Source organism: Leptonychotes weddellii, chromosome 4 (assembly GCF_054177405.1).
Source record: "Leptonychotes weddellii isolate Sample4059 chromosome 4, ASM5417740v2, whole genome shotgun sequence".
In the NCBI taxonomy this organism is placed as follows: domain Eukaryota; kingdom Metazoa; phylum Chordata; class Mammalia; order Carnivora; family Phocidae; genus Leptonychotes; species Leptonychotes weddellii.
The window spans coordinates 49,758,481-49,781,888 of NC_138372.1; the positions used below are offsets into that span (position 1 = coordinate 49,758,481).

At 36.1% G+C, this 23,408-nt stretch overlaps 1 protein-coding gene and 1 long non-coding RNA gene across 4 annotated transcripts in view; one reads left to right on the forward strand and one right to left on the reverse strand.

Moving 5' to 3' along the window:
* Positions 1-23,408, forward strand: part of PDE4B (phosphodiesterase 4B) — a 428,537-nt gene that overhangs the window by 245,741 nt on the left and 159,388 nt on the right. The gene's annotated exons all lie outside the window — the stretch shown is intronic.
* The window catches only part of LOC145721286 (uncharacterized), a 92,517-nt gene continuing 69,134 nt past the window's right edge, over positions 26-23,408 (reverse strand). Inside the window, exons 4-5 of the long non-coding RNA XR_014144903.1 lie at positions 8,446-8,509; positions 26-418 (exon numbers count right to left, since the gene is read on the reverse strand). This is a non-coding gene — a long non-coding RNA (uncharacterized LOC145721286). The remainder of the gene's footprint in view (positions 419-8,445; positions 8,510-23,408) is intronic.

Here is a 23,408-nt window from a genome sequence, read left to right on the forward strand (position 1 = left end):
TTTTTTTTTTAAAGATTTTATTTATTTGACAGAGAGAGATACAGCAAGAGAGGGAACACAAGCAGGGGGAGTGGGAGAGGGAGAAGCAGGCTTCCCGCGGAGCAGGGAGCCCGACGCGGGGCTCGATCCCAGGACCCTGGGACCAGGACCTGAGCCGAAGGCAGACGCTTAACGACTGAGCCACCCAGGCGCCCCAGGAACACATACTCTTATTCAATATTAGAAGCTACATAGTATGTAGTAATATAAGCTTGTTGAACAAAGATGGTACAGACCATCAGATCAGTAGAAGACCTAAAATTACCCTGCAAGTTGATTACAAGAAGGGATGTTAGCTTGCTCCTAAGAATTTCCTCTCTGTAAAAAGGCAGCTTCTTTCACTGCGTAGTTGAATGAAACAAAGGCAAGGTTTTCCAGTCTGAAGAGAGACCAAAGAAAAATTTGATGATTGGAGGTCACGGACAGAGAAGCAGACAGCTAATCTGATGGATAATGACCTGACAGGGTCCCACACACAGAACCACAGGTGTCATCCTGCTGTGGGGTGTGGGCACTGTCTAAAAGCTGCAGGAACTTCCATTCTTGGAATATTACCTCCCTTAAATCGCAGCTCCCTGTAGTAAGCTCTCTTGTGCCAATTACAGTAAGTTAGTCTGATGTCTAAGACTTCCTTCTTACAGCAACACAGTAATTTAATTTTCTTCTGTTAATTGGAAGATTGAAGAAAAATAACTATACTCCTCAAATTATCTAGATGATTCTAGCACAGATGAAATTAAGCATTTTAAAAGATAATCAAGTCATAAAATTAATATTTCTATCAAGACTATTTACATCAACTAATTAAAAGTTAGCTTTTGAGTTACCAGGCCTACTGAATCAGCTCTTAGTAAAACAATGCTATTGTATTTCACATAAAATAGTTCTATGTCTAGCAAAATTTTTCTTGAATTTATGTATTATCCAAACTTGAGTGTGGATGGTATGCAAAGAAACATACTAATTATAGCTAACCTCACAATTAATCATTTTTTCTTTGCAATAAAATAAAACTGCATTTTATTTATTTTTTATTATTTTATTTAAAAAAAACTGTGGTTTTTTTTTTTTTTTTGAGTATAGTTGACACCCCAGTAGACATTTTTTCAAAGAAGACATACAGATGGCCAACAGACAATTGAAAAGATGCTCATCAGCAAGGAAATGCAAATCAAAACCACAACGAGAGGGGCGCCTGAGTGGCTCAGTCAGTTAAGCATCCAACTCTTGATTTTGGCTCAGGTCGTGATCTCAGAGTCATGAGGCTGAGCCCTGTGTCAGGCTTCGCACTTAGCAGGGAATCTGCTGGAGATTCTTTCTCCCTCTCCCTTTGCCCCTCCTCCACCTCTCCCTCTAAAATAAATAAATTAATTTAAAAAAAAAAAAAACACAATGAGGTATCACCTTACACCTGTTAGAATGACTAAAATCAAAAGGACAAGAAATTGCAAATGTTGGTGGGAATATGGAGAAAAAGGAAGCCTCATGCACTGTTGGTGGGAGTATAAATTGGTGCAGCCACTGTGAAAAACAGTATAGAAGTTCCTTAAAAAATTAAAAGTAAAAATGCCATAGGATCCAATAATTCCACTATTGGATATTTACCCAAAGAAAACAAAAACAGTAATATGAAAAGATACATGCACTCCCATGCTTATTGCAGCATTATTTACAATAACCAAGATCTAAAAGCAACTTAAGTGTCTTTCAGTGGATGAATGGATAAAGAAGATGTGGCATATATATACAATAGAATATTAATACAGACATAAAAACGCTGAGATTGTGCCATTTGAGACTACATGGATGGATGTAGAGGCTAAGTGAGATAAGTCAGACCAAGAAAGGCAAAAACTGTATTCATTTTTAGTTGAATATTCATTGAGGGTACTACTCTAGTATGCTCTGTATTGGATGGCCCTGGTGATACAATACTTACTAAGTATTGTCCTTGCTATGTTCCTGCCTAGGAGGAACTTGTCCTCTGGTGAGAGAGACAGACATATGTCAATTGGAAGACAATTTGAGAAATAGAGAATCTCCTTAACTCCCCAAGAAGAGCTAACACAGGCTTCACAGAGGAAGGTGATCCTTGCCTTGGTCTATCAAGATAGTAAGGAGGCATTCCAGATAGAGACGAAAGTAAATGCAAAGGAATGGAGACAGAAGTGGCCATGGCTGGTCCAGAGAAAGATAAATTCTATACTGTGGCTTCTGTGTATTGTTTATTTTCTGAACCCACTCCTCCCACATCATTCCCTGCCCCAAGCTGGAATGTGAACCACATGAGGGCAGGAAATTTTGTCTGTTTCATTAATGACTGTACTCTAAAGGCTTAGAAGAGTGTCTGGCACATAGTAAGCCCAATAAATACTTGTTAAAAGAATGCAGTGTGTGTGTGTGTGTGTGTGTGTGTGTGTGAGCGCGCGCGCGCGCGCTTGCCTGCGTGCTTGTGTTGTGTGGCTTGGCACTTAAGTGTCTCCACAAATGAAAGTGATTTTGGAGAAATGATATTGGACAAGCTTTGGTCTTTGGTCCTCTTACCTCCTTGAGAATACCTGACCTAAAGGAGAATTTTATTTTAAAACTAAGGATCACTATGTAGCTTTTATTCTGACAGCAGCAAAGTTTCAAAACCTTGAAAGATCTTTTGCCATCAAGAATTGGCATAAGTGTCATAAGATGCAGGCAGGAATAAGTCAAAGTTAGGTTTGTGTCCATTGCATGTTGAAACCAGATAGTAAATATTTTGGCTGTGACGTTTTAGGAAACCCCATTTAAAGATATTTAGTATAGACCCTCAGTGTTGATTTCAAGTAAGCAACAAGAATACCCTGTGGGCATTCTTAAAGGTAGAGTGCCATGATGGTTCAGGAAACAAAGATTTGGAAGATTTATCACAGGCTTGGGTAAATATGTTGCTGTGAAACACAAAAATTTCAGTCACATAGTCAAAAATCACTTTCTAAGATACAAAGGACAAGTCCTAGAATCGGAATTATAGTTCACACTTAAAAATACTGTAAAGTCTCATCAGAGTGCCTACCATGGCTTAAAGAAAAAAAAGACAGTAAAAGGAAGAGATTATAGATGTACCTTTTATTCCCTTACATATTACTTGAAAGAGCTCATGATTGGTGACATATTCTGAAATTACCATGTAAAATTTTCCTCTTCCCTCCATAAAAACCTCAAAATAGATGAAAATATATCATTTAAAAATATTAAATACCTACTCTATGCCAGTTTAAGGCACTTTATACACAATCATTTATTCTTCATGACAACCTATTAGTTAAGTATTATAATCCCTGTAAAATGGATTATAAACTGGGTTTAAGTGTAATCATTTTACTCATTTTTGTGAACAAATATTGAACAGATTCTGAATACAAACTTGGGTCTGCATGATTCTAAAAGTCTTGCTCTTCATACCACATGATAAAGCCAATTGTGTAAGTACTGATTTTTTGACTGCTAATGACAGGGTTCTAAATGTTTGTTCTTATTATTATAAAAATATTTAAATTTTATTTAATGACTACATTTAATTTTTTGTGGCCTTATAAACAAAAAAATCATATTTATTTTCTAGTTTACTTAGAAATATTTGGTCCTCTTGACAAAAAAAATATTTTGGTTGCTTATGAAAACAACAATCCACAAATTTTTATGGCACCCTTACAGTGGGCAAGAAGGCACTATATAAGTTATAGTGTGTGCTGAAACTGATATAAAAAGGCAAAGACCCCCAAGGACCTTAAAATTAAATTTGGATAATGAAGCATATATGCTTAATATCTGGTCTCTGCAGGTCAATCATCTGTCAGAAAAAAAATCCACCTTCACGTTTCGCTGCTTTGATTAATTCAGAGCCACTGATTCATTAGTGTTTGCCAACCTTACCAGGGCAACTCACTCAGATATTTCTTTGTTAACATCAAAGCACCATCACATTGTGGGTGGCCAATGCTAGATTATCTAGGTGCCTGTACATGCTTAGAGAGCAGTGATTCTTTCCCCTTCTGTCTTGCAATGGATAGTGGGACTGCACGAGGCGGGTTGGAACACAGAATACAAATGATGATAGAGACTGCACACAGAGACAGGAATTACATGGAGAAGACCCAGTAGTATGGCATGGAAAATGAGATTCTACCTTTTGACAAAAGGGGCCGTTCTTCATGGGCTGCTCACATACCAAAAATGTATGGAAGAGAAAAAAAAAAAAGCTAAGTACAAGCTAACCTGTTTGCTCACCATTAAATTTGCAATGTCTAGGATGACACAGTTGTCAATCAATATTTGTTGAATGAATGAGTAAACAATCCAGGATGCTCAGGTCATTTGGACAAGTGTAGTTGTCAATAAATGATTAATCGACTTCCTGCATGGGTTGATGTAGGCTCTTATCTCTAGCTTCACTACAATTTTTGGATTGAAATGGTCAGCTATGCACCCCTTAGAAGAACTGGGAACCCTCACAATGTGTGGATTTTAAATGCCTCTCTCTAACCCTGATTCTGGAACTTCTAGTATCCTCTCTCATTGCTCGAGGATTCAGGGCTGATTCCCAACTGAAACAAGTCTGGAGGTGGGGGAGAGGAAATGGGGTCTGACTGCCCAAGAGACCGTCTGAAGATCCATCTCTGTCCCACAGAAAGGATTCTAAAATCTCTTTTGTAAGGTAGATCAACTGAAATAATAGATACCAATGTTCATTGATTCCTTTGTCATTTCTCAAAAACACAATGCCATTCTGGGCCTGGCTGAGGGAAACAGAAGTGAACTGTAGGTAGTCATTACTCTTCAGGAGCTCACACTCAAGTAGGGAGGAAGCAGATCTGTGTGTGATAAATGTGCTGCAATTATGTGTCTATCATAATAAAAGCATGTGTTAGTGGGAATTATGAAGTGCAGGTGGAGCTAAAGGGCAGAAAATATATGAAAATGTGGAACAGTACAGTGAGCTTGGGAAACTGAGCAACGTGAGTGGGTACTTCTGGACCCATCAAGAAGATAGGGTTAGAGAGGTAGTCAAGCCACCTATCATACAGGATCTGTTGTGACATGCTGAGGAAGAGATTTTTTTCATAAAAGCTTTGAGAAGTCATGAAGGCTTTTAAGTAGGGAATGGCATGGCCAGATTTATCATTTAAAAGTATGATCTTGGGTGCCTGGGTGGCTCAGTTGGTTAAGCATCTGACTGTTGGTTTTGGCTCAGGTCATGATCTCAAGTCCTGAGATCAAGCCCCTTGTAGGGCTCCCTGTTCAGCGGGGAGTCTGCTTCTCCACTCTCTCTCCCACTACTCCTCCCCTCGCTCATGCACTCTCTTTCTCTAAAATAAAGAAAATCTTTGGAAAAAAATAAAAGTGCGATATTATCGGTAAAGCTCAAAGCAAGGGAACTGGTTAGGAGTCTGTTGGAGTAATCTAGGAAAGAGACGAAGATGACATAAACTAGGTCATCTCTGGCCAGATGAAGAGGAAACTAATTCAAGAAAGGTAAAAGGTCTGGGCTGGTTACCTACCTGAGCTGTTACTTGCTTGTTTATGACCCGTATGGCAAGGTTTGGCAGACCACTGACCACTGGCTGATAAGACAGATTTCACACAGCTGTGAAAGGGAGCCTTACTTTGCTTTTATGGGTACTGGTAGTGATGATTAGATGTGGGAGGGAAGAATGATTCTCAAGTTGCTGGCTTGGTTTACTCTGTGGATTTCATATGATTTACTTGTGTGTGTGTTCCCACTGCGTAGCATAGTACTTGGCACCAAAGCACAATGATACACATTTTTAAGCAAACATCTAAAATAATATCTATCACATTTAGAGCATCTACAAGGTGGTTGTTCATGTGTCTTTTCATTTCATTATCATTTTGCAGATTCAGAGTAATGCAAAGATATATACCTGATTTCTCTGGGAGCTGGGATACAACACATTATTACCATTATATGGACCAAAGGGAATGGATAAAGGAAAGATGAGTCCAGTGGCTGGAAAAACTTTAGGGTTGGATCAGTTAGGAATTTCAGCTTTGTAAATAATGTACAAGATATTTGGTAGCTTTAGCTATGATTTATTGTCTGTTTCACAGCTAAATGAATGAAAGGGGGTAGAAAAAAGAATCTTACTGTTTAAATCCAAATAATAAAGAGCATGTTCAATACCCTACCTTGGGTAAACATGGCTGATTGGCAAAACGTTTGTTACTCTAGCTAACCTAAACTTTTAGTTCTTTCATTTATTCCTCATTGAAAAAGTAAGTCTCCTGCATCATAGCTCTTCCTATTTTTGGAATCTGTTATTAAGTTACAACAATATACATCATATATAATATTACCTGATGTAATAACATAGAGTGGATGATGATGCTTTGTGGATAATAGACAATTGTTGAAGAGTATTGTTTTCTTTATTTCTTGTTCTTGGCCAGTTTGATTTTCTAGACTAAATGGTTTTGGATCCTATTCAGTTTGGCCACATAGCCTTGAGATTGATGTTGGTATTTTCTCCTTTATTTTTACCCCCAGATTTCTCTCTCCTCCGCTTTATATTTATTTTATCACCAGCATTGTTTGCCAACAAACACTGTAGAAGGCAGGGAGAGGCAAGAAAGTATTCTTCATATTCTTTACTCTGGTGAGAGTAGTCTATGCTTGGGTCTTCTTGGTAACTTTGAAAACAAAAACCCATTTTAAGGATGTTTATTAGTTAGATTTGTTATGATTAGTTGTGGGAATTTTTAGAAGTTTAAAGTCTCCCCCTTAAAAAAAAGAAAGATAGAGAAAGAGAGAGAAGAGAAGAGACAGAGCAGAGACCTTTCTTTAAAACTGTATAATTAGATTAAGTGCTATATTTTTTTTCAGATTTTAATATGCTACTATATACTCAGGCAAGTAAGACTATTCCTAAGAAGGATGCTTGAAGAGTCAGTAAATAATACGTTGTGCTTAACAAACAAAAAAGCAGTAGGCTCTGCTTTCCTCTTTGGCTTTGAGTGTTGTTAAGAAGAAATGTTAATTCACGGAGCACTAGTTCCCTGCCTTTTGTTGTTGTTTGTTGTTTGTTGTTTTCTAAATGATAATAAAGCTTTGCTATATATATATATTTTTTCCTGGATATTTGGACATTTCTTGGAAACTGGTTAAAGTTACCATTTCCTTTTTATTAGTATTTCAAAAGAGGCAGTAATTTGATTGTTTTGAATTTTTTATACAAAATATATGTAAAGAGTGATCTTTAATAATTTGACAATTAAACAGTGAAGGAAAAATGTCGATATTTAAATATTTTAGTAAGCATTCTTTTCTCTAAGTTTTAATTGCATTATTAATTGTAATGAACAAGATATTCCTAGGGAAAAAGCTGAGCAGATCATCTAATTGCAGCTTTTACTGCTTTGAATGATAAAGTGCCTTTGATTTGATGCTGAGCCAGGAGGGCTTGATTGATAATATCTGTCTCAGATGTCACCCTGGGAGAAAAGAATAAAACCTCAGTAGACTTGGTGCATTGCAGCTGTCTCCGCTGCTCCAATTTCTCTGCCCCATTGACGTCATTGGGAGGTTTCAAACCAGTCCAGAGTGTCTAGTAAACCTGCACATAAATGAAATGAAGAAACAGAACAACACTGATTCATAGCCCAGCCCTCACTCCAAAGAGGTAGCTGTTATATTTTCTCAGATAATGGGCTGATGTTTACTCCTTCCCTGTGCTTAAAAAAAAATTATTAAAATGGAATCAGCTATCCAGAAATGTGGGAAAGCCTCTGACAAGGAATGCGAATTGCGTAAGCCCTTCTAAAATCAGATTACATCACAATGAACCACATTTGTCCAGGGTTCTCAGATAACATAACCTGCATCTAGCTCGTCTCTCAGATCAGGGCTGTCTGAAGCAGGAAGTGGCCTGGGGGACAGCCTTCCCCGGGGGCAGGACTACTCCAACCATGCAGGCCAGTTCCTGGTGCTGTTTCCTCCTCTTCTTTCTTCACACACAGCCGTTTGTGTTGAGTTTCAGACGAGGGATATCCATAGACAAGGATATGATCACACAGTAGAATTACAGTCTTTTCCAAGGAAGTATTTCCTCATTTTTTTTTTTTAATGAATTTAGCAAAGAGAAAATACACAGGAGGAAGCAGAGGAGGAAAACAAAACCTTGGTGATGTTTTTAAAGCTGCTTTGTCAGCTTACTACACTAAATGTATGATAAACTATAAATCTCAAAATCATTTATCACAGGGAATTTTTTTTCCTAAATGCTGTCCCATAGCAATTTAGTGACTTGGCTGTTTATTAATGTTAGAAGATGTTCAAAAGCTAATTTTCCTCAGGCTGGGTGATCAGACTGCTGGCAGAAGAAGAATGCTCTCCTTCTCCCTTCTTCTTAGTCCTACCTCTTCCTCACTCTCCACCAGGTATGGCAGGAAAAGACTCACAGTTACCAAATAGCTTTCGTTTCTTATTCAGCCAACAAGGTCCATGGTGTGTGATTTGAAAAAAAGAAAGAAAGAAAGAAAGAAAGAAAACTGAATCTTTATAACACTTTAAAGTTTACAAAGCATTATCACTTCCATTTTTTCTATTTCAGTCTGAATGATAACCCTGTACAGTAGATAATACAAGTATCATCATTTTATAGATAAGGAAACTGAGCTTCAGGCAGGCTAAAGGGAAAAATTAAAATCTTGCCCGAGTTAATCATCTTGTAAAAGGCAGAGCTCAAACCCCAAATTTTGGAGCTCTGTATCCATCCTCTGCTTTCTTCACCGTATGTTCAAGGAGGTGGATATTTCTTGATCCTATAACCTACCTTTTAGAATCACTTCAATTTAGCTAATTTGTATTGACCATTTACTACATGTGGTAGGTACTTTAGAGTCAAAGCTACGTAAGACATAGTTGTTGACCTTCTGGAGCTTAGAATACTGAAGAAAAGACATGGCTCTGTATGTAACTATTACAAGACAGAATAAGAGATTTGCATGAGACAAAGTGATGGCATCTGATTAGTACATCTTGAATGAAGTAGCATTTCACATAATACTGAAGGACTGGTGGTATTTCAATAGGTAAATATGGTGGCTACAGCCATTGTGGGCCAAGGGACCTACATGAACAGAGATGAATAGGCAAGATGGTCCTAGGCGTGACAGGAATGATACAAGGGATCTTATGTTGAAACTGAAGGCTGGGATCTTGAAAGATGGAAGACTTTAAATGCCAGGATGAGGAGTTTGTAATAATAAAAAGAAATATGAATGCTTTAATCTAAGGAGTAAAACCATTGGTGTGTAATCAGTTAAGCAGCCATGTATAAGGTACATGTGAGAATAGAAAATCTTGTTCATAATACCAATTAGGAGGTTCCATAGAGATCGAGGGTGGGGGAGTTTTGAGGAAATAGGATAATGTGGGGCTATGGGAATTCATTCATTTATTTGAAAGTATTTGTTGAGCACTTCTACCTGTCAGGCACTATTCTGGGTATGAGAATATGCTGGTAGCAGACTGATAAACTCCCTGCTTCATTGTTCTTTCATTTTCTAAAGGAGGAAATGGAAAAGGGGGGGACAAATTCACCAAGTACTATGGGGCTAGAACTAACAGCATTTAGTAACAGGTCTTGCTGAATAGAAGAAGAGCTGGTGCTGACTTGGAAATTTCTCTGCTTGACAGAACATGCCCCAAAGCCTGTTAGCTAAAAGTGCACTTCTCTACAAAGTTATCCTTCTTATGGCACTATGAAAACACTTCACATGGATACCATCTAGTTCAGATATGATGAGGTACGGAAACATGCTTGGCAAAGCATCAAGTGCTACGTAGACAGTATCATTTGTGGTGGTGAGTGGCTTTTTGTGTGTGTATTTTTATTCTAACAAAGTATGAATATTTCAGAGTGTTTAATCTGGTAAATTGTTTCTCATTTTACTTCTCATTTTAAAGCAGAGTCAAATATGCTCATATTGATTATGTTTTCAAATAATCTCAGGAAAGTTATTTCAAAGTTATGTTGTTTGCAATTTACCTTGTCACGTAATCTTTTATCTTGCTGTTTCTGTGATTTCTGCTTATATTCTAATGTAGGATACATTATGAAAAATGATATTAGGTATTGTGTAGGGATCTACTAAAACTACTATCTAGGGTGCCGGTTCCTAATGGGGAAGGGTTCACTTCAGGGTTGTGTACTGATATGTTTGGGGAGCTATGTCTTAAGCATTTAACAGTTTAAACATCTAATCATCTTCCTTGAGGTTCTTTATATGTGATTTATTACATAGAGCATGGGTTTTCCTATGTATTCACAAGTCTCAGCATTTCCTATGTATCCCTTAATCAGCATTATAAATAAGTTACCATGTGTATTTAAAAATGATCAGACATTAAGAATCTTATGACACATCCAAACAAATGTTAGCCACATAATTAGGTTATGACCAAGTCAACAGAAGCCCTGAGGATATTGATAATGAACCCTTTACTGTGCCTGACTTTTGTTAAGTTAAGAATGAGAATCCGTGTGATAGCTGAAGTGGGGAACTGAGAACATCACCCGGATAATATGCTTTGAGGAGTGTGTTGATGAAAATAAGATGATAATAAAATTACCTTCTTACATTGATGATTACCCCCAATAAAATGCAGATTTACTGAAAAAGGCTTATACAGCAAATAGTTACTAATCTGTATATGCATGTGCCCTGGGTGGTGGCTAAAATGGTTCTCTCTTTCTCTCTATTGAAGTCTCTTTTATTTTGTGATCCTTTCTGCCCAAATGAATAAGGATGAGATAGATAAGTGACTCTTTTGACCAGTGACCTCTTTTTGTGAAGAAAATTTCAGTTTAAAAAAAAAAACTGTTTAGTGATCATGAACCTCCATCTAGTTGCTTAGAATTTAGACTCAGCTGAAGTAATCAAATTTTCTTTTTGTTAATTTAGTTTATGAATTATTTTATGTTTTTAATTCTTAATTATTTTTATTGAATTATAATTGATATACAGTATTATATATGTTTTAGGTATATAACAGTGATTGATATTTTTATGCATTATAAAAAATGATCACCACAATAGGTCTAGTTACTGTCTGTCATCATATGGAGTTATTTCAATATTATTGACTATATTCCCTATGCTGTACATTACATTCCTGTGACTTATTTATTTTATAACTAGAAGTTTGTACCTCTTAATCCTCTTCACCTATTTTCCCCATCCTCCTAACCTCCTCCCTTCTCAAAACAACCAGTTTATTCTCTGAAACTATGAATCTGTGTCTGTTTTGTTTTGTTTGATTTTTTAGATTCTACATATAAATCAAATCACACACTATTTGTCTTTCTCTCTGACTTATTTCACTTAATCTAATAGCTTCTAGGTCCATCTATGTTGTCACAAATGGCAAAATTTCGTTCTTTTTTATGGCTGACTAATATTCCATTTTATACACTCATACATATGCACACCTCACATCTTTATCCATTCATCTATTGATGGACACTTAGATTGTTTCTGTATCTTGGCTATTGTAAATAATGCTGCAATGAACATAGTGGTACATACATCTTTTTAACTTAGTGTTTTTGTTTTCTTTGAATAAATATTCAGAAGTGGAATTGCTGAATTATATGGTAGTTCTATTTTGAATTTTTTGAGGGACTTCCATACTGTTTTTCATAGTGGATACACCAATTTACATTCTCACCAATGGTACATGAGGGTTCCCTTTTCTTCATATCCTCACCAACACTTGTTATTTCTTATCTTTTTGAATAAGTCATTCTGACAGGTATGAAGTGGTATCTCATTGTAGTTTTGATGTGCATTTCCCTAATGATGAGTGACATTGAGCATCTTTTCATGTGTCTGTTGGCCATCTGTATGTCTTCTTTGGAAAAATGTCTATTCAGGTTTTCTGCCTATTTTTTACTCAGGTTGTTTATTTGTTTAAAGTTTTTTGTTTTGTTTGTTATTGAGTTGTATGGGGTTTTTGTATATTTTCGATATCGACCCCTTTTCGGGTATATCATTTACAAGTGTCTTTTTCCATTCAGTGGGTTGCCTTTTTGTTTTGTTGATAGTTTCATTCATGGTACAAATTTTTTTAGTTCTATGTAGTTTCCTTTGTACAGTTTGCTTTTGTTGCCCTTGCCTGAGGAGACATATCTTTGAACAATATGCTCAGACTGATGTTAAAGAGCTTACTGCCTATTTTTTTCTAGGAATTTTATGGTTTCAGGTCTCAAATTTAAGTCCTTTTTTGAGTTTATTTTTGTGTATAGTGTAAGAAAGTGGTCCAGTTTCATTCTTCTGCATGTAGCCATTGAGTTTTCCCAGTGCCATTTTATTGAAGAGACTGTCTTTTCTCCACTTTATGTTCTTGCTTTCCTTGTCATAGATTAATTGACCATATAAATGTGAATTTATTTTTGGGCTCTCATTCTGTTCCATTGATCTACATGTCCATTTTTGTGCCAGTACCATACTCTTTTAATTACTAGCTTTGCAGTATAGTTTGAAATCAGGGAGCTTTAGCTTTGTTCTTTCTCAAAATTGCTTTGGCTGTGCAGGGTCTTTTGTCTTCCATACAAATTTTAGGATTATTTGTTTTATTTATGTGAAAAATGCCATTGGTATTTTGATAGATGTTGCATTCAATCTGTAGATTGCTTTGGGTGGTATGGGCATTTTAATAATATTGATTCTTCTAATCCATGAGCACTTTATATCTTTTCATTTATTTGTGTCTTCAATTTCTTTCATAAATGTCTTATAGTTTTCAGAGTACAGGTCTTTCACCTCCTTGGTTAAATTTATTCCTAGGTATATTATACTTTTTCATGTGATTGTCAATGAGATTGTTTTCTTAATTTCTTTTTCTAATATTTCACTATTGGTGTACAGAAATGCAATAGATTTCTGTATATTAATTTTGTTTCCTGCAACTTTACTGAATTTGTTAGTCTAATAGTTTTTTGTGGAGTTTTTAGGGTTTTCTCTATAAAGTATTATGTCATCTGCAAATAGTGACAGTTTTACTTCTTCCTTTCCAATTTGGGTGCCTTTTATTTCTTTCTTGCCTAATTGCTGTGGCTAGTACTTCCAATACTATGTTGAATAAAGGTAGTGAGAGTGGGCATTCTTGTCTTGTTCCTGATCTTAGAGGAAATGCTTTCAGCTTTTTACCATTGAGTATGATATTAGTTGTGGGTTTATCATATATGGCTTTTATTATATTGATGTATGTTTCCTCCATACCCTTTTTGTTGAGAGTTTTTATCATTAGTGGATGTTGAATTTTGTCAAATGCTTTTTCTGCATTATTGAGGTCATCATATGATTTTTATCCTTTATTTTGTTAATGTGTCATATCACATTGATTGATTTGTAGATGTTAAAGCATCCTTGCATCCCTGGAATGAATCAGACTTGGTTATTTGGAAGCTACTTTTAATGTATTGTTAAATTTATTTTGTTGAGGATTTTTGCATCTATGTTCATCAGGGATATTGGTATGTGATTTTCTTTTTTTTTTTTGTATTGTCTTTATCTGGTTTTGAGGTCAGGGTAATGCTGGCTTCACAAAATGAGTTTGAAAATAGTCCTTCCTCCTCCAATTTTTTGGAATAAGTTGAGAAGGATAAACGTTAACTGTTTTTTTTTTATTTTTACTTTTTTAAAGATTTTATTTATTTATTTGACAGAGAGAGAGACAGCGAGAGAGGGAACACAAGCAGGGGGAGTGGGAGAGGAAAAAGCAGGCTTCCCGTGGAGCAGGGAGCCCAATGTGGGGCTCGATGTGGGGCTCGATCCCAGGACCCTAGGATCATGACCTGAGCCAAAGGCAGATGCTTAACTACTGTGCCATACAGGTGCCCCAAACATTAATTGTTTTTTAAATGTTTGATAGAATTCACCTGTGAAGCCATCTGGACCTGAACTTCTGTTTGTTGAGAAATTTTTTTGTTTGTAACATGTTTTTTATTTTTATTGATTCAATTTCATTATTACTAATCAGTCTATTCTGATTTTCTATGTCTTCCTATTCAATCCTGGAAGATCATGTTTCTAGGAATTTATGCTTTTTTTTCTAGGTTGTCTCTAATTTTGTAGCATATAATTGTTCATAGTATTTTCCTACAATCCTTTCGTATTTCTGTGGTGTCAGTTGTAATTTCTCCTCTTTCATTTCTAATTTTATTTGGTCTCTCTCTCTCTTTTTCTTAGTCTAGTTTAAGACTTTGTCAATTTTGTTTATATTTTCAAAGAACCAGCTTTTAGTTTCATTGATTTATTTTTTATTTTTTCTTTAGTTTTTATTTCATTTATTTCCTCTCTGGTCTCCATTTTTTCCTTCCTTCTACTAACTTTGGGCTTTGTTCTTCTTTTCCACTTCCTCTAAATGTAAAGTTAGATTGTGTATCTAAAATTTTTCTTATTTCTTGAGGTAGACCTGTATAGCTATGAACCTCCCTCTTAGAATTGCTTTTGCTGCATTGCAAAGGTTTTGGTTCATTGTCTTTGCATTTTCATTTGTCTCAAGTTATTTTTTGATTTCCTCTTTGATTTCTTTATTGACTCATTAGTTGTTTAGTAAAATGTTTAGTCTTCACATGTTTGTGTTTTTTATTTTTTCTTTATGTTTGATTTCTAGTGTCATACCATGTGATCAGAAAGATGCTTGAAACCATTTTCAGTTTTCTTAAATTTATTGAGACTTGTTTTGTGGCCTAACACATGATCTATCCTGGAGAATGTTCTATGTGTATTTGAAAAGAATGTTTATTCTGCTGTCCTGGAATTGAATGTTTTGTGTATCTATTAAGTCCTTCTGATCTGATGTGTCACTTAAGGCCAATATTTCCTTATTGATTTCCTGTCTGGATGATTGATCCATTCATGTAAGGGTAAAATGTATTAAAGTCCCCTACTATTATTGTATCGCTGTCTATTTTTCCCTTTATTTCTGTTAATATTTGCTTTATATACTTAGGTGCTCCTATGCTGGATGCCTAGATGTTTACAAATGTTATTTGGACATTTGTTGGAATGACCCCTTTATTATTATATAATGTCTTTCTTTGTCTTTTGTTATAATCTTTGTTTTAAAGTCTATTTTGTCTGATATAAGTATTGCCACTCCAGCTTTCTTTTCATTTCCACGTGTATGGTACATCTTTTTTCTATCCTTTCACTTTCAGTCTGTAAGTATATTTAGGTTTGAGGTGAGTCTCTTGTAGGCAGCATATAGGAAGGTCTTGTTACTTTTCTTAATCCATTCAGCCACCCTATGTCCTTTGATTGAAGCATTTAGTCTGTTTACATTTAAAGTAATTTTTGATAGGAATGTACTTGTTACCATCTTGTTTATTCTTTTCTGGACGTTTTCATAGTTCCTCTCTGCTCCTTTCTGCTTTTCTTTTGCTCTTCCCCTGTGGTTGGATTGTTTCCTTCATTTTTGTATTTAGATTCCTTTCTCTTTTTCTTTTGTGTATTTATTATAAGTTTTTACTTTGTGATTACTGTGAGGTTCACATATAACATCTTATGTATCTAATAGCTTCCATAACTTGATAGCAACTTAATTTTGAACACATTCCAAAGCTTTATATTTAATCTCCCACACATATTTTGTATTTCTGATGACACATTTTCCATCTTTTTATTTTATGTATCCCTTAACTAATTATAGTATTTTAAATTAATTTTACTCCTTTTGTCTTTTACTCTTTATGCTTACTTTGTAAGTGGTTGATCTACTACCTTTATTGTTTTTTTTTTTACCTTTTCTGGTGAGATTTTTACATATGTATGTTTTCTTATTATTAATTAATGCCTTTTCTTTTTAGCTTAGAGATGTCCCTTTAACATTTCTTTTAATGCTGGTTAATGATGATAAATTCCTTTAGCTTTTGCTTATCTGGAAAATTCTTAATCTCTCCTTCAATTCTGAATGATAACCTTGCTGGGTAGAGAATTCTTGGTTGGCAGTATTTCCCCTTCAGCATATTGTATATGTTATTACACTCCCTTCTGGTCTGTCTGCTAAAAAAATCTGATAGCCTCATGGGGTTTCCCTTATACATAATATGCTACTCTTCTCATGCTACTTTTAGGATTATTTCTATAACCTTAACATTTTACCCTTTTAATTATAATATGTCTAGGTGTGTTTCTCTTTGGGTTTACCTTATTGGAACTCTCTGTGCTTCCTGGGCCTGGATACCTGGTTCCTTTCCCAGATTAAGGAAGTTTTCAACTATTATTTCTTCAAATAATTTTTCTGGCCCTTTTTCTCTCTCTCCTCTTTCTGGGACTCCTATAATGAAAAGGTTATTCCACTTGATGTTGTCTCAGAGATCAGTTAAGTTGTCTTCACTTCTTTTAATTCTTTTTTCATTTTGCTTTTATGTCTGGGTGTTTTCCATTGCTTTGTCCAGCTCACTTATTTGTACTTCTATTTCATCCATTCTGTTGTTGAACTCCTCTAGTGTATTTTTCATTTGTTACAACTTCTATTTGGTACTTTCTTATATTTTCTATCTCTTTGTTGAAGTTCTTTCTGTGTTCATCCATTCTTTTCCCAAGATTGTTGAGCATCTTTATGACCATTACTTGTAACTCTTTATCAGGTAGGTTGCTTAGCTCCATTTCATTAAGGTTTTTTTCTGGGAATTTGCCTTGGTTTAGAACATATTCCTCTATCTTCTCATTTTGCCTGTCTCTCTGTGTTTGTCTGTTGTAATAGGCAAAACAGCTACCTCCCTCAGTCTTGAAAGAGTGGTCTTGTGTAGGAACTGTTTTGTGTGGCCCAGAAGCTCAATCTCCCCTGGCCACCAGAGCCAGGCACTCTGTGTGGGTTGCATGTGCCTGCAGGGTATGGTAGGGCTGAGCCTGCTGCTGGAGAGGTGGAGCTTGGGGCACTCCCCTGGCTGGTTGCAGTTTGGCCACTGCACACGCAGCGCAGGGTTCAAGCTGCTTGTCCCTCCCAGTTGCAGCTTTGTCTCTGAGTGGTGTGAGTTGGGTTCAAGGCATTTGTCTGGCCCATTGCAGTTCAATCTTTGCACAGGTTGGGCAAGGCTCAGGGCACTCATCTGGCCCCATTGTAGCTTGGGTGTTATGTGGGGTGGTCAGGGTGTGGGGCACTTGCCTAACCCAGTCTGGGCGGAGGGGGAGGGGGTGGTCAGTAGGGAGAGTAGGCAGAGCAACCTTTGGTGTTAGCAGGGAAGAGGGAGGGCATGAAAAATAACCTCTATCAGTTTCATCACCAGTAAGTTAGAATGAGATTGCAAGGGTGGTGTCTACCAGCCTTTCTGTTTTTAGATAAAGTCCCTATAGGTTCCTGTCTCTCTGGTAGCTGCTTTAAAATTAGTAAGTCTCCCTCACTTAAGGTCTAGATGCTTTCAATCTTTTCCTTCTGTATTGGATCTCAGGGTGAGTGGGTTTGCACATGAGATTTTTAAAAGTATGCTCTTCTTTCCGTATAGTTCAGTGATTATTCTTCTCTTAATCCCCACTGATTTTCAAAACAAGACATTTGGTTGGCTCATCTTTCCAGTGCTAGCCCTCAGGGTTGGGGTGCCTGATGTGGGGCACAATGCCTTCACTCCTTGAGGGAGAGTTCCATATTTAGGGGATTTCTCCTAATTGTGGAGTCACTGCATATGAGGTGAGGTTTGGGTCAAGGCTACATCTCTGCCTCTTCTGTCCCTTCTCAACTCATCTCTTTTGTCTTTTGTTGTACTATTCATATAGTTCTTAGCTCCTTTTTAGAGGAAAATTGTTCCATATGTAGCTGTAAATTGTGTTCATGGAAGAAGGTGAGCTCATAGTCTTCCTACAATGCTGTCTTGAACCCCCTTCCATTTACCTGATCGGATTTTCTGACAAGCATTTCTAAATTCCACCCACCACCCCTCCCCATTCTCCTCCATCCTCTCAGTATACTCTCTTTACTGCTTTCTGTGTCATGTCACATTATATTTATTTGTTCATATATTTCTTCCAACCCTGGACCATGAAACCCTTGAAGCCAAGATTCTTTCTTTCGTGTTTGTACCCATAACACTTAGTAGAGCCTCTGGCATATATTAGGTCCTCAGGAAATGCAGGAAGTGTCACTTCAACTGAACTTTCATTTGACAATGAAAATATGGCTTTGGAGGGAAAGTGTTATTTTCCTAAGAAAGAGCTTTTTTATTCTTTATGCCTAATAGAAAGGCTTTATCCCTCATCATTGATTAGGATAACTTTATGGGAATAATAATAGTAATAATAATTAATAATAATAGAAGCAGCATTTATAGTTTACTGAGCACTTGTGTTTGCCAGGCCTGTGCTAAGTATTTAATATATAGTAATATCTCAGTCAATCTAGGTAAATAATACTACCTTCATTTTGCAGATGAGGAAATAAAAAGGTTCAGTAACTTCCCTAAAGTCAGATAGATATTAAGAGTTGGTAAAATCAAGTTAACTCATTTTTCTGCCTCCAAAGCCTATTTTTTTACAGTTATGGAAAATTGACAATTAGTATATAACAAACCCATTAGAGAAAATATGCATTTTATTTGTGTACGGTACTAGAATATGGTAGCCACATATTAATGAAATGACTCTTAAAAATACCTGTCAGTGGAGAAAGATATTTGATTTCATTATAGTGAAGAGAGAAGAGTGAGATGTTTCCACAGAAAAGGAATTTCAGGTTCTTTGTGCAGTCTTTTAAGTATCTGGATATATTTTGAAACATAATTTTTTTAATTTACCTTTAGTTTGGTTTTTTGACATGAAAAATGTGTTTTATAAAACTGTCACTACTGTATAGGGAGCCAAAAGACTTGAATTTTGTTCTCAACTTCGTATTTTACTAATCTGTATGATCCTGCATAATTCCTTAAATATCATAAACGTATTTCTTGGTTGTCAAGTAAATGAACTAGATGGAATATCTTGGTTTTACCATACTTCCTATCCCTCTGCTATGTTTGATTTGTTTCTGAGCAACCTCTAAAGTCCTAAATCAACTTAATTTGGTGAGAGAAAGATTTGGGGGTAATTGTAGAGGATATTATCATCTCAGAGCTTTATAATGGTAATCTTTACGGGGTTCTACATGGTTTGGGATTAAAATGAAAGTTAATAAGTGAGAGGGGTAACAGATTTTGAAATATTAGCAATGTCCTACATTTGGCCTTTTAACCTTTAGGAACATTAATCAAGTCACCTTTAAATTGATTCTAGCTGACATTTGGAGGGAAACCATAAATTGAGGTTATTATTTCTAAATGATTATATGGAACTATTAGCAAAGTAAAAAGGAGACTTTAGGTACTATGAATTTTAGCATCAAGCTGGCTTTCACCGTGGCAAGATAATTTTGGTGGCTGAGATCATCAGAGTGATAGAGTCGTTGAACTGAAAAGAACCTTGGGAAGTTATCTGGTCCACCTTTCTGCCTGGAGCCATGTCACATTTGAACTATAGAGATTAGAAATATTTTTTTGTTTTTTAAGGGAGATTCCACAATTTCGCCTGGTATCTTATTCCATTATCTGCCAATCTCACCTGTCAGCAAATCATTTTTCATAGCTACCCTAAATCTCAAGGGCTGCAGTTTGAATTCATTTTCTTCCGTCCTCAGAGGTAAAAAACAGCTGGTATAATAACTCCTCGTGTACATGAAGATTGTTATCAAGACGTTATTCAGCTCATATCCTAAAGCCAAATTCTTTGAATCTTTCTTCATAATTTCTTTTTGCCCAACATTTTAATCACCTTCCTTTTGCACATCTGAACTCTCCTCAAGTCTTCCATCTTCTCAGCTGTGACTCCCAGGATAATAAATATAGCATACATAGTTAGTTATTGTACCCAGTGAATTGCATGAACATGACAACTTGGACTCTGTTTCTCTTTAAGCAAACATATGGTGAAAACTTTTCTTTTTAACAATATAAATAGGAAGCATTGTATTAAGAGCATGAGTGATTATAAGAGTGCACATTGCCTTAAAAATCTCGAATTTACAAAAGTCATAAACTAAAAACTAATAAATTAAGGGAGACGATTAAAAAGAAAAACTGTGGTCACTTTCCTCTAAATTTCTACTCTCATGCTGAGTGGAAGCTTGGTGTAGTAAGACTAGAATAAATTTTGGTATCAAAACTATTCCCACTTCAGTCCTGGATGTAACTGGACTCAGTGGACAACTATCTCCTTCTTTATGAGCTTTACTTACCTACTATGTTATATAAGATGATAATAATAAAAATGACAAATTCCTTGAGGATAAGAAAGGACCATTCTTATTTATTTTGGTACCTCCAGAGCCTAGCCCAATTCATTATATATATTAACACTCACTGAATGTTTGAATTTTACTGAAGGGCTCCTTGTAAGAATTGAATGAGAGTATACATCTGAAAATATTTGGTCAACTATTGAATTCTATGTAACTGTGAGTCATTGCTATTAATTTTTAAAGAGTCAGTATTAATACTAGATTTAAAAAAAATTAAACCATATTTTGATTTGCACTCATCTTCCCAGAAACATTTCTGTTATCCATTTGTTGCCTATCTTTTAAAAACTTTTAGATTCCTAAAATGAATAGTCAGTGGTACAAAACTTAACTGCTTGGAGCTTAATGACTAGTTTTCCCTGGTGAGCAATCTGAGAATGACAAATTAAATGTGACTAAGGTGACCTTCCAGAGCCCATCAAAAGTCACCCTGGCACAAGGAGAGCAGAGCTACTCTGAAAAATTTATATTTTTCCAAGACTTCCATGACCTTGTGTACATTTCCCTATGTGGGAGAGAAAATCAGTGATATCTTTGACTGACAAAAGCACCCAGAGGTTTAAATAACATTGCTTTATTTATTAACAACATGACTAATAGGAGTCTTCTTAAGTACTTGACCTTCTTCCATGGGGAACATTGCCAAAGGGCCAGAGGAGTAATATAGGGAAAATTTTTATGTCAGGGAAGTAGAAATGAGTGTCTGTAAGTAATATGCTGATCTTTCTAAAGAGCACCTTTCCCTGTCTTTGTACTTGATTTACGAATATTTGACTCAAGGAACATGAGCTTTGGAATCAAAGTGATTGAGAGATCTTAGGTCTGTCATACAAGTAGATCCTTGGGAAAGTTACTCAGCCCCTCTAACCTTAGTTTTCTTTTCTTTAAATTGGAAATATGTTTTTTTGTTTTTTAAATTTTTTTAAAGATTTTATTTATCTATTTGACAGAGAGAGACACAGCGAGAGAGGGAACACAAGCAGGGGGAGTGGGAGAGGGAGAAGCAGGCCTCCCAGCGGAGCAGGGAACCCGATGCGGGGCCCGACCCCAGGACCCTGGGATCACGACCTGAGCCGAAGGCAGACGCTTAACGACTGAGCCACCCAGGCGCCCCTAAATTGGAAATATGTTACCTAGCTCCTAAGACTCCTGGCACTGTTGGGTTCTTGGTAACTTTATTACCTCCTCCACCTTCAGTTCTCCTTCTCCTTTGCCCATCTCATTAGTAAGGAATGGCTATTAATATGATTAACAAAACTAGTATGCGCAATGGTCTTAAGAGACCCCTGCAAGAAGTGGCTGAAACTCTTTGATAAAACATTTTGTTGAATTTCTTTTCAAGAGTGATATTGATCACTTGATAATGACATAAAGCTATAAACCTCTGAGAATGTGTTTCTTTTTAAAGAACTAAGTTTAAAAAAATTATATCTTTAAAAATTGAAAATTGATGACAGTCTGCCAAGGCCAAATAGCATGGTGAAAAAGTCTGGACTAGGAATCAGGAGTCCTAGGTTTGGAGCCAGCTCTTTTGCAAGTTAGATAACTTTAGGCAAGTTACTTTTCTGCACCTTAACTGCTTCATCTTTAAAATGAGAGAAGGTTATCCAAAGCCTTCTTGCATCAACAGTCTACAGCACTGAGATTCAGACATTGCTACTCCCTCAAAGAGATACTACCTGGAATCCTGAAGGGTTGAGGCCCTTGTCTTGTTTTGGCATCAAAACTTCAGACCTGAAGGACTTCTGCACAGTGATATAGACCTTAGGCCAACATATCTCTGTAGGGAAAATATCAACTGCCTCATTATGAACACAAGAAAATTCTAGAGGCACTTTGTCCCCCCACATTCCTTTTTTAGATGAAGATCATGCTGTCTTGATTGGTGAGAAAGTTTGTCACTAAATGGAAAAGTAGAACAACAACAACAAAAGAACACTAAGCAGGAGTTCAAGGTAAAGAAAACAACAAAAAGGGAATAAAGACCATAGAAACCTGAAATCATACAAGTAATCTATTTTGCTAAATCAGATTTCAGAGATTGGCATCTGGATCTGTTTGTGGCACTGCAGTGTCTGTTGAACTTACCAAATAGGAATATCACTCTTGGTATCTAATTATGGAGCTGGAAAGTTTAGATATTTGTGATTCTCCCACATATGGCCTAAATTAGATCTCTTTATTTGGAATAAAAAATATATGTGAAGAACTTGTATTTTTATTTTTTTCTCCATGTTTTCTGCACTTAGAAAGGGACTGTATCTAATTGTGTGCTTGGCCTAGAGCCATAATCTTGGCTCTAATAGATGATAAATCAACTCACTTCTCCCAAATAAAAAAAACAAAATAACTTATACATGTTAATATCTCATAGCTAGCAGCAGTCTTTCCACTTATTAGAGAGAGTAAAAAAATCACCCAGAGACACACATCATATGTATTGTTTTACTAAGTAGAATATTCAGGAATGGCATTTCTCACAGTTAAAGCTGAATTGAGATAGTCTATAGATAGGCCAGTGAAATGACAATAAAGAGCCTCCATTACTCTTTTCCTATGTGCTGATGAGGGAGATACAAAACCAAAAGAGCATTGGTTTCTTCAAAATCCACTATCTGGGACTTGGAATCCATATTTTGTGTAAGTTCATTTTTTCTCTCAAAATAAAAAATAAACTAATTTAACATGTAAGGCTAAGGCAAATAAGAAATATATGATAAAACTTAGAGTCCCTAACAACTTGGGATTTATTTTCAGAGCATTTGAAGTGCATTAGTATATAATTTGAGAAAGAAAAGGAAGACCCTACTGCTGTATATTTCTGTTCAAAATTTACCGCTGTTTCACTGCAATAGGAAGGAACAGATTTCGGTTAAGTTGGCAAGTTAGTGTGCTTGAATGGAATAAAGAGAGCAGGCCAAAGAAATCATACTGCTTTTAGTACTTTCTTCACAAAGAGCTTTTTTGGACCAAGTTCATAACTGCTACAAGTAAGTACTCAGTTGCAAGAAGAATGTAAGTGGAGATCAAGTAGGCTGAGGCTTTGTAT